This window comes from Peromyscus leucopus, chromosome 2 (genome assembly GCF_004664715.2).
Source record: "Peromyscus leucopus breed LL Stock chromosome 2, UCI_PerLeu_2.1, whole genome shotgun sequence".
NCBI lineage: Eukaryota > Metazoa > Chordata > Mammalia > Rodentia > Cricetidae > Peromyscus > Peromyscus leucopus.
Window position 1 is genome coordinate 40,834,762 of NC_051064.1, and position 12,586 is coordinate 40,847,347.

The window sequence follows — 12,586 nt, forward strand, 5'->3', positions numbered from 1 at the left end:
TTGCACACTCCTCAGACTTTTCAAGTTTACCTGCATCTTTCTTATTTCAGGCACAATTATAGTCCCTCCACCATGGTAAAATCATCTTACTCTGTACATAATCATGATCTAGGCTACTTAACTCTATTCTTTAAATGTAACATATTCAATGTGAATTGATTGGTAGATAGACAGATAGACAAATACTACACACCCATCTCTCCCATTTATCTACTAAACTATAGAAATAAAAACACGAAAGGCTATTGTTTTCCAAGCTTTCTTTTATAATACGTAGTGTCTTCTAGTCTCTTTTTGCTATCAACCTCCTTTCTTCATTGTGTTTGAAGTTCTCTCTCTCTCTCTCTCTCTCTCTCTCTCTCTCTCTCTGTGTGTGTGTGTGTGTGTGTGTGTGTGTGCTTGTTCCTTCATTTCTATTAAGTTAAATATTGATTTTTTAATCTACAAAAGTGCATTTTGTAATCTCTGCCTTATTCTCAATTAGTGCAAATATAACTTACATGTGAATTGAGTTACCTTTATTGATCATTGGTGCCAGATCCATCACTTATGTAAAGGTGAATGCATTAATAATATTTTTAATCTTTGCCCCTTTTAACTATTTCTTCCCTGCCACTCTGTTATATGCATATCTTCACCACTATGTTTTTGATATTCTCACTCCTTTCTTTCTACTGCCACTGAGGTTTAGGCTTTGTTTGTCTTCTGCTACTGACATGGCCTGCTTATTTATCCACCCACCACAACTTCTTTGTCCCTGTTGTACCTTTTCCATTATTACAAAATGTGTCTCAGTAATTGCCACTTTAATTATTTTTGTTGCTAAAATTTTGATGAGTTCCATGGTCAGAGAATTTCCTAATCAAGGCCTTTGAAGGGTTCTACAGCATCTCATATAAACTTTGTACCATTTTTCCCAAACCTGAAGGTCACATGCTTCACTCGCAGCTACCTTTGCAGCTCTGTTTAGTTCTGCATGCACAGAAGTGGGCATCTGTGCCAGGGCTTACTTCTACCTCTCTATTCCAGGGTCATCCTTTTCAGTTTAAAACAATAGGCTGTGATGCCTCTTTGTACACTGTGTTCAAACTTTCCTTCATCTGGGAACTCTTCTGAGTCCTTAAGCCGGAACTTTCCCCAAACTTTAACTTTCTAGGAAACTGTTTGTTTGACATTTTCTTCCTTTCTTGAACATTAGTCTTCATAAATACATTTTTTGACTGGTAGTAAAATTTGTTTCTCCCTCAATTCCCAAATACTTTCACTTTGAGCCTATTTTGGGCTCAGTTAGAAGTAAATGAATAATAACCAGTGGGTTTTTTTTTTCCAAACTAAAGAACAAAGAATTAATATTCCTTTTTCTCATGTCAGAAGCTCAAGTTTTGCAGCAGGTTTATGCACACCTACACATGCCAAAGTCCTTAAGATATCAACAGTTGAAGACATGAAACTGTGCCAAAGTGAGGCTCGTGGTGGGTGAAAAGTGAAGACTGGATGACAGGAAGCAGACAAAGCAAGTGAACCAAATCTGAGGTGGTAATTTTTACAACCTGAATAATCTGGTATCCATATGTCTTGGGCAAATCTTAGGGAAGGTACTAAAACCGTGATCTTCACATTACAGTCGAGTGCATAAAGATTCACCTCTTAGCAGGGATACACTTAGACATGGAGAAACAAGAAGAAAGCTTTTTGGCAACCTTTTCTGAAAAGTTTGCAAATCTGAAAAGCCAACTAGAAAGAGGAGTGTGCTCACCTTCATCACGGACCACATGTGAAAGCCCACACCCTACAACTGGCGTGTCAGTGTTCATTTCATCTTCTTGGACTTGGTACCAGAACCACAGAAGCTACAGAAATTAGAATGTAGCAATGGTCTATCCATTCATTTCAGTAACTCCTTTAAAGCTTTTGCTTCAGTAACTAGGGGCAAGGCTTTAGCACTTGGAATCTGAATCTAGACTGATTTATTTTAATTGTCTCTATATTTTTTTAAAGTTTCAATTTAGCCAAATAAACACTGTACAGTCTAAACTGAGGAAAGCAAAATGAAGTTTGCTTCTCATGGAGGTGTAAACACAGGCAGCCATATTTCCTAATACAGTATTTTGCCTTTGCTTTTGTTTGTCTTTCTCATCTTGGTCTTTACTGTCCCACTTTGCTCCATCATGAACCAATAATCTTGTGGTGATATATTGTTGTGTACCCTAATAAACTTGCAAGAGGATCAAAGGACAGAACCAGCCACTAGATAAGACATAGAAGTCAGGCAGTGGTGGCACACACCCTTAATCCTATCACTTGGGAGACAGAGATCTGTCTGGATTTCTGTGTGTTCAAGGCCACACTGGAAACAGAGCCAGGCAGTGGTGGCACACAGCTTTAATCCCAGGAAGTGATTATCTGGGCAGAGAAAGTTATATAAGGCATGAGGATAGAGGAACTCACTCTCTTTAGACTGAGAATTTCATAGAGGTAAGAACTCGTTGTTCTGCTTCTCTGATCTTTCAGCTTTTACCCTGATATCTGGATCTGTTTTTGTTTGTTTGTTTGTTTGTTTGTTTGTTTTTTAATTAAAAGACCATCTAAGATTCGAACAGCATAATCTAGTTGGTGAAGATCAGGATCTGGAGCTACAATCTGAAGAAGATATGTTTCAAATTATTAATTCACATGAAGGAATAATTTTATTTTCCCATTATCCTCAATGTTGATGTTGGTGAATTTCTTGGGACAGTGTATTATAAAATCTGATTTTCTATTTTCAAACTTCTCATGCTATTCTACCTGTTAGCTTTCACAGGCTGTCAATGAACCATATGAGGTGTTAATGTTGGAATTCTGCACTAAGGATACCCTGAAGAATTCTACTAAGGGAAGGCTATTGCTGGTATCTTTGTATCTAGCCTAGGAGCTAAGAAAGGACATAATGAAGCAGTAAATATGCTATCACATTTGTGCATGGCCTTATGTAGTCATATTGGATAGGGGCATGATGGAAAGACCATCTGTTTCATGATGGCCACAATTTGACTCCTAGCTTCTCCTCTGACTGATAGTGAACAATTTGTTTGGAAAATTTAGTTTTCATACATTTGCTCATCTGGGAAGTAGAGATGTAAACTTACACTCTACAATCTGAAGGACTTAATGAGTAAAAATATCTAATGTACCTATTAAATACTAATTTTCAAATGTCCCTTTTTCTTATCCAATCTCTTCATTCCCCCTCTTAGCATGCAAATCTATCTACCGTAGTAAGAAGAACTATATGTAAAGATTGATTTTTAAAGTTTCTCTCACATCCATTCCTTAAATTCATCTTAAGATGTTTGATTTTAAAGCCCCCACTTGGCTTTTAGAAAACAACTTTCTACCAAGTGTCTTGCTTTGCTTTGTGAACATGTTTTTAATGTATAAATTTTCCAGTATGCAAAGCACTTAAATGGACATCCCCCAGTTAATTCTCATAACAGCTATTCAAAGCATGTATTATTTATCTTTAATCAGTACAAGAGAAAACTAAGGTTGAAAGGTTAAGTGACTTTTGCAATCCCACAAAGGCTGTATACAAGGTTAAGTGGCTTCTGTGATACAGTAACATGAATAAGTAGCAGTACTGGGAACTAAACCCAGGCTTTCCAGTTGCAAGCTGAGTGGTCTGTTACTCTACCATCTTGGCAGGACATTGACAGATATTTTTTCCTTGCTCTCATTAATAAGCTTCTATAATTTCCATGTTGAACATAGTGATTTGTCCTGTTGACTTTTTGGCTTTCTGTTTATTTTCATTTGAGTTGACTTCTTATTTTCCCTAGGAACTTGAACACGGCGTATTTCTATAAATTAGAATCTTTACCCAGAGTTATATAGAAGTACTAAAAAGATATAGAACAAGAGAAAATATTTAAATTCACAGTATTTGAACCAAACTAAAAGAGAAAAAAAATAATTGCTTATCAATTTTAGGAAAAATTCTGGGCACTGACAGTTTGTTTCAGGCTTACAAGGTTACTTCAGCATGTCACTTTAGAGTGGCACATGCGCATTACTGCAAATGCATACAATAAATCAAACATGGCAAAAGGAACCTAACTATTATTTACACAATTAGCAGTTAAAGTGTTTGACCAATGTCCTTGAGAAAAATCTGTGATAAATATTTTAAGGTAAGGAATTAGGTACTGATTTTAAGGAAGAAAAAATTATGTTATTGTTTGGATCATTGCTCTAGGGCTGCTAAGTAGCTTTCAATAAAACACAACAAAATTTAGCTTGGGAACTAAAATGAAAGAGGGAAAAGACATGAGGGGAAAAGGACAAGAAAATGAACAACTGAACCACGATCATCACAAACAGAAGGAGGAGAAATGGATTTCTAATTATATTAGGATATTTTTTATTAAGAAATTTTTTATTCATTCTACACAACAACCACAGATTCCCCCCTCATCCCTCCTCCTATTGTCCCCAGCCTTCCCCCTCCAGCTCACTCCCATTCCCTCCTCCAAAAAGGCATGGCCTCCCATGGGGAGTCAACAAAGCCTGGAACATTCAGTTGAGGCAGGTCAAAGCCCCTCCAGAAAGCCTACAATCCTGTGGAAACTGAATAATGCTCAACTAAATCATCAATGCATCAAGGAAGAAATGAAGAAAGAAATTAAAGACTTCCTAGAATTCAATGAAAATGAATAGGCAATATACCCAAACTTATGTGACACTTTGAAAGCAGTGTTAAGAGGAAAATTCATAGCACTAAACACCCACATAAAGAAGTTGAAGAAATCTCACACTAGTGGCTTAACAGCACACCTGAAAGCTCTAGAACAAAAAGAAGCAAATTCGGCCGGGCGTTGGTGGCGCACGCCTTTAATCCCAGCACTCGGGAGGCAGAGCCAGGCGGATCTCTGTGAGTTCGAGGCCAGCCTGGGCTACCAAGTGAGCTCCAGGAAAGGCGCAAAACTACACAGAGAAACCCTGTCTCGAAAAACCAAAAAAAAAAAAAAAAAGCAAATTCACACAGGAGGAATAGATACCAGGAAATAATCAAATTAAAGGCTGAAATCAATAAAATAGAAACAAAGAGAACAGTACAAAGAAGCACTGGAACAAAGAGTTGGTTCTTTGAGAAAACAAACAACACAGACAAGCCCTTCTCCAAACTAACCAAAAGGCAAAGAGAGAATATCCAAATTAACAAAATCAGAAATGAAAAGAGAGATATAACAGCAGACAATGAGGAAATGTAGAGAATCATCAGGTCATACTTCAAAAACCTGTACTCTGCAAAACTGGAAAATTTAAAAGAAATGGACAATTTTCTGTATAGGTACCACATTCCAAAATTAAATTAAGACCAGATAAACAATTTAAATAGACCTATAATCCCTACTGAAGTAGAAACAGTCATTAAAATTCTCCAAACCAAAAATAGCTCAGGATCAAATGGTTTCAGCACAGAATTCTAGGATTGTTGAGTATTATGAAAAATAAAATCAGATAAAAATAAATGGAGTTGGGGATTTAGCTCAGTGGTAGAGCAATTGCCTAGCAAGTGCAAAACCCTGAGTTCGATCCTCAGCTCCAAATAAAAAAAAAAAGGAAAAATAAACAAGAATTTTACTTATAATGCATATAAAATAATACTTTACAAATCCAGACACCCCAAACCAAAACTGATGAGAGCTTTATACAGCATATTTACAGCATGGTTTATAAGTCATAAAGAAAAAATAACGTTGACTGTATTCTTGATTAGCTGTCATACATTGGCATTCTTTTCAAGACAAAGTTGTTTGTACTGATTTGCCTGCAGATGATTGGCTGAATTGCATTGATTTTGTTTTCAAAGATGTAAAACTTATATGCTGCATTAATGTTTGGGATTGCTACATTTGTGAACAATCAGGATGACTTGCATTTTAGGTATCTATATGAATGACTTTATATTATTATATCTAACTGTAGTTTCAATTCTAATTTATTCAACAACATCTCTCTTGGATTTGAGTAAATTTACTGAGATATACAAATATGTACTGTACCTTTAAAATTCCTACAAACTTTTTATTTTAATTGATATATGTATCACTCTTAAAAACCTATAAAATTAGTCTTATTGCTTTAAGTAAGAAAATATTTTCAACATAGTGAAATGAGTTTTCAAATAAAACTCAAAAAAACTGATACATAGTGATGTCTGAACTTCTTTTATATCAATGCAGAATGAATATTGCTGCACAAAACTAGCAAGTCTGACCACAGAAGTGTATTCCCTCAATAAATAAAAGAACTAAGAACCCCCTTCAACTATCTTAAGTAACTGAATATTCATATTATTGCTATGTATCCTTTTTATAAGTACATTTTATTTTTGAAATAATATCATGATAAAAGTAATAGTAAGACATTCTAAAATTTGTGACTAAAACATTGGTTCCTTTTGAAATTAAAGATACTGAACACACAATGAAGTATAATGTTAAAAATACAAAGAAAATCATAGGGGTTTGACTTCATTTGAAACATGCACAGACAAGAGCAACTTGGCCCTCTGCTTACTCTAAAATGTTAATAATTTCAGACACTTCTATTCAACACCCTGAAAAGATGAAGTTTATAATTGTGAACCCTTAGTAAACTCCAGCCTGTTTATAACACTGAGTTGTCAAAGCTCTCATTATCAGTGTAGAGATGAATTTTTAAGACTTCAGAGACTCTTCCTAATATGATCAGTTATTATAGTCACACTGCAGATTATATTTGCATCTGCTTTTTAGCATTAAATTTGGGTGGATTTTATGTTTGACGCATGGGTAATTATTTTGAAAGAATAAATACGCAATATCGGGTATTCTGTATAAAGTAGATACATATAATTTTAAACTTTCATTTTTTGCTAAACTTTTCTAAAATGCACTATATTAATTTTTCACAGCAGAGGAGTAAAGACTTACATCAAAACACAATGTCTACATTGCACTGTTTTGGATACTGATCATTGAGATATTGATACTGCATTTCCTTCCATCAGGGAGATGCCACTGTCAAGTGACTAACAAAGGGAAATAAAAGGAAACTGTCTTCGAAGAAAAAAAAATAAGACAGTCCATTTTTGATTGTCAGTGTGATCACGCTGGACTCTAAGACCTACAGAGAGAAGAGACTGCAGACGACGATGCAGAGTTACTGCAACTATGTGGGCAATTATGATCATTGACAGTCACTCAATCTTTTTCCTTCTCTTCGGCACCACTGTTGCCCTGGCAGCATAGTTAGGTTTTAAGTTGTCATGATTCCTTTTTATTCCAGAAAAAATGATAAAAATGCATAATATGAAAAGATGCCTGCTGGGACAAGGTTCATGCTGGACAATTGTATTTCTTCCCTCATGACTTACTCTGGAAATGTTGAATACACCAAATCCTGCATAATCCAATCAAAACAAGTTTTCTTATTTGAGTCTCCATATAGTTCAAAAACTTGGCTTGTTTAAAAAAAAAAAAAACTAGTGTTTTGTAACTTCTTGAGATAGTCTGTCATTAGACATGAAAATCAATAAGAGAAAAACAAAGCTCCCTTTCCATTCCACATCAGAACACTATAACCCATTGTCTCTTTCCATGAGCAAAATCTCTACATTAGGCTGAAATACATGCATTTCCAAACATCAAAACAATTTACCTCTCTCTGTATATTGTATGCTGAGTAATGAATTCGATGTACCATTCTTCAAAAGAAAATAGAAATTTTGTTTTGTTTTGTTTTCCTGTATTTTCTTTCTATATTCTTTTTCTTCCTTTTTAGGGGACTTTATAAAAACATACATGTAAAAGTAACTAAAATACATGTGATCTGAGCCTTTTTTGTGCCCAAATTGTCAGAAATGCAAATGTTGTGTTTTAAAATTGCTTCTAAAATAATAAAACATTATACTAATATTCATTTGTTGTTTAAAATAAATGTTTCAAAGTTCTGATATTTCTAAGTCACAAATGTTAGTGTACAATGTATTACAATAAGTGATGTGAAAGTAGTTGGAACTCTGATTATATGTCTCATCTCAGACAATCACCTTCAGAAACCTGGAGTGCCCTTACTTGAGTATAGGTCACCAATGAAATTACATTAAAAAGTCAGGGAAAACATGGTTACAAGGTAAAAATGTAAGAGTAGTAATTACTTGGTCTATGTTAGGGCAAAGTGATAAGACAGAGTCATAGACTGAAACCCGATTAGCAGAGGTTATCAAATGAAATAAGGAAATGCTTACTGTAAGTGCCTGTGAATCAAAAGAATGTCACTGAAGAGTCTGAGTCCTCCACTTAAGAGGAAAGGGGAAATTACAGACTACAAAAAGGCCAACACATTTAATTGTTCTTTGGGTTATTCATTTCTAAACACTAATAATTGTAAAAGGTTGCTTAATGTGATGATAGTTACTGAGGCTAAGAAGATCAAAAGACAATGTCAGGAAGCAGCAGATTTAGGTGAGTAAACAGCATTGTGAGTATGTTCTGAGACTGCCAGGCAGGGAGGGCATCTGACAGGGAAATGAGGGTGAGAGTGTGTGTTGATGAAGTCGTGCATCTCTATCCAAACATCTGAAGGCAAGATTGTTTAAGAGAAAGCATCAAAAGTGCTAATCATAAAAATCAATCAACTGGCACACTTTGTCAAAGGTTATCACGTGTGTGTGTGTGTGTGTGTGTGTGTGTGTGTGTGTGAGAGAGAGAGAGAGAGAGAGAGAGAGAGAGAGAGATTGAGATTAATCATCCATGTATTATTAAGATTGTACTGAGTTCATGTTAAATACATGATATATCCCAATTCAACAGTTCTGTGCCTGCTTTGATGAGGTCAGACATGTGATTAAAGAAAATATATTGAATGTGTGAAAGGTGATATAGAAGATATCAAAAGAATAATAAAGAGCTGTTTTCTGTTTTCACTTCATTGTTTTCTGCTTTTCCTAAAGTGTAGAAAAATAAGACTCTATGGAAAAGTGAGAAATATCCTCTAACTCCCAAACCTTAAGGGATTCATGTGAAGTTTCTCCTTATAGAAACTTTTACTCGAGTGCATACTACGTCTTCAAGCAGCAATTTTGTGGCACTTCTAATAATAAAATCCATTGCCTTACTATTTAGTTATGACAGACTGAAAGTAAAGGGTGTTGGTAGCATCTAGCAGTATTCTGATAATTTTGTAATAGTGAAATATCAAATATATCATAATAGCTCTCCTGTGATAAAATTGACACCTCTATAGTCTATGTCAGGATTTCCAGTGAAAAGTAAAAATAATAAAATTGAAATTATCTCTACTTCCACCAATAGTTGTGTCAAATTTCATTTTTAAAATATATAATTATTTTAAGCTAGATAAGAATGAGAAATATGAACAGACTGAAATCTAGAAAATAAGATCAAAAGAGATGTGAAAAGATAATTTCAGTGTAAGTGGTTTTGTAGTTCCAAATGAATAGAATTCCTTTTAAGAGTAAATTATTTAATTTAATGAGCATGTTAGTAGAATATATTTCATATATTACTTAAGTTAAACAGAGGATTTTATGTATTTCAAATGCCTTATAATACTTTTCCTAACTCCACCAAAGATATTTCTAATTTTTTGTGTGTTTAAAAATGATGTTTTAAGTTCCTGGTTTCAAACAGCCAATTCATTCAATGAGCACAGGACTTGGTCCCACTGCCTAGATGCCTCCCAAACTGATCAAGCCAATCAACTGTCTCACCTATTCAGAGGGCCTGATCCAGCTGGGAGCCCCTCAGCCTTTGGTTCATAGTTCATGTGTTTCCATTCATTTGGCTATTTTTTTTCAATAATTGAGTAAAACTGAAATTTATTATATGCCACAGTCGTCCTAGGGACCTCCATGCTATATATATATAGCCTTTATGGTTCTATGGGTTGTGGTCTGATTATTCATTTTATATCTAGAATCCACCAATGAGTGAGTACATACCATAACTGTCTTTCTGGGTTTGGGTTACCTCACTCAGGATGATTTTTTCTCAGGGACACTTGGCTTAGTCTGGGAGGAAGGGACTGGACCTCCCTGGACTGAGTCTACCAAGTTGATCACAGTCCTCGGGGGAGGACTTGTCCTGGAGGAGGTGGGAATGGAGGGTGGGCTGGGGGTATGGGGAGGGCATGGGAGGGGGAGAATAGGGGAACCCATGGCTGATATGTAGAACTGAATGGTATTGTAAAATAAAAAATATATATCACCAAAAAAAATGATGTTTTATTTGAGGTTATTTGGATTCATGAAGGTAGAGACAATAGATACGGAAGGTGAACTGCACTCAAGTATCTGACCCCTCTTCAAACATTCATTATTGTCTTAGTGTCTAAGCCACTGCCATTGCCCCCTGGCCTTTTTCAATGTTTTTTAGCTGTTGTTCTCTCTGATATCATCGTTGTTCTAGTGGAGTCTGGTTTGGGCACAAAATCACAGTGATCAATTTTAATTTAGGTTAGATCATGTCCCTCCATCCTCAATGGTACCTCATTTTACTAAGATGAAAAGCTCAAGTCCCTCCAAAAGCCAAAGGATTCTACAGGGCTGGCCTTGTGCACACATACCATCTCCCTTGATTACTTATTAGCCACGAGTCTCTTCACATTTCCTCAAGTAACCCAAGTATAGGCTTCATTTTGAATGGTTGTGGTTTTCTGTAGTGGTGTCCATTTGTTGTAAAGAGAAGTTTCCTTTATGAAAGGTGAAGACTATGCTTATCTATGAGTAGGAAGAATAATATTTAAAAATGTAGTGTAGACAAATTTCTAAACAGTCTTATTAAATAAACACAGAGCCATATACAGGGGTAAAAGCTGAAGAGTTCAGAGAAACAGCGAATAGCCACGACTAGCCTTAACTTACCACCATGCCTGTAGCTTCCCCAGAGATAGCTTCTTCTTGTCTAATCTGCATTTTTATTGCCTTCCTGTTCTGCCTTCTCATTGGTTCTCAGCCCAGCCACATCACTTCCCTGTAATTGCCTGTCTATACAGACCTCCAGGTCTCTATGATTGGTACTGGGATTAAAGGCCTGTGTCACCATGCTTGGCTGTATCCTTGACCACACAGAGACTCTGCCTGCCATGTGATCAGATTAAGGGTGTGGGCTACCACCACCTGACTTCTGTTTATTGCTCGGCTATAACCTCTGCTCTCCAGGCAAACTTATTTATTAACATACAAATAAAATATCACATTTCTGCACAAATAAATTATCACCACAATGTAGTAAAGTGGCAGGTATAGGTTTGCCTACAGGACCCACAACTTTAATAGCCCTGAGTGCCTAATTTTCCAGTATCAGGAATGATTTTACTCTTGTTGAATGAGTCTTAATTCTAATGAGTGACCATGGTTTTCACCGAAGTATGTGTATGTGTACTACTACTGCACCCTTAGGGTTATTTTTGTGGTTAATAGATGGCATAACTGAGTAGCACTGTTGATTTCTTATCTCCTTTGGAAGCTTAAATGACATCTTCTGGTACAATGAAAGCTAGTCCTCAGGGAGAAGGCATTCACACCAGTCTCATTTCAGAGGCTTCTGGACCCTGTGTCTGAAGTGCATGGTGTCTTCAGTAATAGGGTCTTAACTTTCTATCTCTGGGGGCAACCAAGGGTTATAGCCATAGTCTATAATATTTGGAATTTCTTGGACACTCGTAAACAACAACTCAAAAGAGGGCTTCTCATGTCTGGTGGTGGGACTTTGTTAGGTGGTCTCTGGTTCTTAGAGAGAACATTGCCAGCCCATATGGAAAAATTTATTTACACCATATATGTCTATTTATATACTGACTTGTGTGTATTATAGGCACTTCTAGGTAAATAGTAAATAATAGGACTCCTTGTGAGTTTCCAGATATCTTTACTATTATGTTACCCTCCTCCCTTCTTCTTCTGTGTCTATTTTCCTTTCTACACCCTAATTGTAGCCCTTCCTTGTATTTTTCCAATTTCCCTCATCAGATAATTGAATCCAGCTTTTACCCCGTATATTGCCCCACCTCACCTCAGCAACCACTCCTTTTTTTACAACTCTGGCTTCTTAAGTTACTCCAGGATATATACTTATATTTGAAGAATTGGAGTTAGAAGCCTAAGATGAGAAAGAGCATTAAATGTTTGTTTTCTGGATCTAGCTTACCTCATTCAATAAGATCTTCCTAGTTCCATCTATTTTACCTGCAATGTTTATGGTTTCTTTTATTTTCTTTCTTTCTTTTCTTTTTTTTTACACATCAATAATATACAATAGTGTATATGCAACACATCTTCATTACCCTTTTGTTAGTTGAAAGACATTTAGGTTGTTACCATTTCCTAGCTCTTGTAAACAAAGAAGCAATGCACATGGCTAAGCAATTGTTTGTGTTAAGTTGTTTGGGCATATGTCAAGAAGTGGTATAACTTTTAATAAGATATTTACTTTCTGGCACAGAATATGTCATATTGATCTTTCAGATGCTTTTCTTAAAACTGCAGTGAATGACTACTCCTTTAGCCCAATTTATTTATGGAGTAAGATTGTGGTATTCT